The 3,594-nt window shown below is 28.4% G+C and overlaps 1 protein-coding gene across 1 annotated transcript in view; it reads right to left on the bottom strand.

The window, feature by feature from the left end:
- The window catches only part of LOC106788141, a 149,398-nt gene that overhangs the window by 144,712 nt on the left and 1,092 nt on the right, over positions 1 to 3,594 (bottom strand). The window lies entirely within an intron of this gene.

Raw genomic sequence — 3,594 nt, 5'->3', positions numbered from 1 at the left:
ATTGTTAGTGCTCGTAAAATTTTTTTAAAGATTCGTAAAGATTCTTAAATAGTAGGTTTTATCTTTTGGTAATCGTTTTTAATAACGGGTTGTTGATTTAATTTCTGTTAAGATGTTTATGTTAATCATCTTCTATATTTGCTTCGGGGTTAATTTGAATTTGATAACCAAGAAAGTTCATATCATTTTGAGGTTATTTTTTAATTTGTTTCTATTGATTAAAACATCAGAAATGTTTTTGGTTATCTAATACCAGTATATAGTATAATATATTTTATGTTTTAGTAAAAAACATTAGACAAAAAAGTTTATGGAGTTTAAATCAATAGAAAGTAACTAATGTAAATGAAAAATAACCTAAAAATGGTATGAACTATTTGGATTACCTGATACTTTAAGTACAAAGATTAAATACTTTTATTGTAAGCTATTTACGTTCTACTCGGTTTGAAGAATCTTAAGTGGTACTTTGCATCTTTTGGCGATTGTGCAGACTAACGAGTTGTTGAATTAATTTCCATTAAGAGACGTTTATGTTAATCGTCTCCAGCAGGTGCTTCGAGGTTAGGTCATTCGAATTAGGTAATTAAAAAAGATAAAACCGTTCTTAAGTTTCTTATCACATTTATCTAATAATAAACAAATAAAAATTGAAATCGGAAAAATCTTTTCTGATTGCTCGATGTTACTAAAAGATATATTACATGCCATTGTATTCGGTAACTAAAAAAGTTATTGCCATATAAATCAATAAAAACAAATAAAGAATGTAACAACGTATCCTTTTCGTTATCAAATATTTCAAACACTTGAAAAATACTAATTCTTAACCTTCGCTGAGTTTTATGTGATTTTGAAAAATTCCTTAGCAATGCGTCACATCTGGTGACAATTGTTTTTTTCTCAATACGTACCGTGTCAAATTGATTTTTAGAGATTTTCCGTAAAACCGCATGGGGTCCTAAACGGTCCAGGCAGAAAGCCGAAAATTTCAAATATTTTAGATGAAAAGTTCAGATTAGATTGTATGCATCCTTCGCCGCCGCATAGAATATCTTAATGACGAATTTGAACAATTTCTATAAATCGTTTACATTAATCATTTCGTACAGGTGTTTCGAATAAACAATTAAATAATCAAAAACATTCATTTCAATCCTAAATCTATTAATCATTTACTTAACTAAACTTCGTTTAGTATTATCTTACTTTAATTATTAATAATATGTAAAATATTATTTACTAATAATAAAGATAAAGAAGAAAGTTAATTTCATTTTAATCGATTATTGATAAATAAATTTAGAAATAATTATGAACTTTCTTGATTAGTTAATATTTCAGCCGAGAAGATTAAGAAAACTTTCGAATTGGTTACGTTCATTAAATATTTCGTTTATTAATTACTCGAGATAAGAATGTCTGTGCAAAAATATTTGAAATCTAAGTTGGTTTAAAAGTACGTGTTCTATTCGCACGCGACTGAAAATATTGTTTCCTTTTGTGGCTAAGCTATAGCAAGTTCTCGTTTAACGTACAAATTGCTTTACAGTCTAAGTCCTTTCTCTCTTAATGACCGAGTAGCACGCCAAGTGGTTCAACTTGATCTTCTAATAGGGTGCACTATTGCATAAACCTTGCTCGTTACGTCTTATCTTTCAAGGTCAAAACACAGAACTTCTAAATTTTTTCCTATTTCTATTTAAAAAAATTATTACCGATGAACAAAACTTCATTTTGAATTATAATTAACTTCATTTATCTTAATTATAACTGTAAACTAGATTTCTGATGCAAAATTTTGAATTAATTATGCGTATTTCGTATATGATGATGATAATGATTATCATAATTATTTTTCGGTAAAGAAAAATATTTAAACTATTTAACTGTTTTCTCTTGCTTGCTTCATCTTGTCTTTCAAAGTCAAAGTAAAAGATATAAAATTTYACCTATTTCTGTYAGAAAAATTATTATCGATACACAATAACTTAATTTTGAATTAAAATAAACGTCATACAGACAATGTAAATTTAATTATAACTGTAAACTAGATTTCTGATGCAAAATTTTCAATCAATTATGCGTATTTCGTATATGGTGACGATAATGATTATCATAATTATTTTTCGGTAAAGAAAAATATTTAAACTATTTAACTGTTTTCTCTTGCTTGCTTCATCTTGTCTTTCAAAGTCAAAGTAAAAGATATAAAATTTYACCTATTTCTGTYAGAAAAATTATTATMGATACACAATAACTTAATTTTGAATTAAAATAAACGTCATACAGACAATGTAAAWTTAWTTAYAACTGTAAACTAGATTTCTGATGCAAAATTTTSAATYAATTATGCGTATTTCGTATATGRTGAYGATAATGATTATCATAATTATTTTTCGGTAAAGAGAAATATTTAAACTATTTAACTGTTTTCTCTTGTTTGCTTCATTCTGTCTTTCAAGGTCTAAGTAAAAAATATAAAATTGCACCTATTTCTGTTAGAAAAATTATTATCGATAGACAATAACTTAATTATGAATTAAAATAAACATGTAAATTTAATTACAACTATAAGCCAGATTTCTGATGCAAATGATGAATTATTCCTACTTCGTATACTTATTGTATCGTGATAATAATAATAATCATTATCACGTTTCAATAGAAAAAAAAAGATACTTAAATTAGTTCAAATTAAATCGATCGAAGAAGCATCATCGGGGAGAATCGAAAAGAGAACTCCTCGTGCAGCTGGCAGAATATAAAAGTTAGTTCCGTTCATAGGAACTGGTGGCTCGTGCGTGCCGATTTGAATGCGAGTTAAACGAAGATTTATGCGGTGGCACGTAAATATAAACAACAATATGCAATCCTCGACTCATTGTCCCGAACGAACAAGGCGCGAGAGCTGACCAATGCGAACTAATAAGCACTCCGTACCACAAAACTTTTCCTTTTGCTCTTCATATACAAAAATACGCACATATACCAACATTGAAATACAGATATACAGTTCCCGTAGCTAGCTAGCTAGATGATGAGGATTATATTTATTCTTTTTCTATGTGTATAGTATATACATGTGTATGTATCTACTTATTTACTACACACTTCTCAAGACTAATCAACTGCGATGGTCTTTAACGAGCAACCACCAGCCGGATCCATTCGGATAGTTTCATCTTCCCGCGTTTTTTGCTTTAAACCCAGCCGGAAATTTGTCTGTCGTTGCCCTAATACGTTCCTCTGTCACGAATCACAAGATCCTAACCATCTATCCATCAAAAAGTTTACTGTATCTAACTTAACTACTAACATCTAACACAAGTAGCTTCAATTTGTTTTTTTTAATTTCCCACGTGACGTTCCAAACAATATTTGAATAGGTTTAGGAGGACTATGTTAAAAAGATCTCGTCGTAAAAATAAATTCCTAATGGATTGATTTGGGAAACATTTGTTTTTACAATCGTTAATACAAAAGTCGAATCCAACAAATTTGTAGAAATTATCAAATGTGTAATTGAAGTTTATCTGTTATACTTTACTACGTTACATTTAGATTAATATTTGTATCCTTATCGTAAAAATA

This window comes from Polistes canadensis, unplaced genomic scaffold (assembly GCF_001313835.1).
Source record: "Polistes canadensis isolate GaletaPanama2010 unplaced genomic scaffold, ASM131383v1 scaffold_127, whole genome shotgun sequence".
NCBI lineage: Eukaryota > Metazoa > Arthropoda > Insecta > Hymenoptera > Vespidae > Polistes > Polistes canadensis.
The sequence above is the reverse complement of the archived record's forward strand: the minus strand, read 5'-3'. Positions and strand labels throughout refer to the sequence as shown.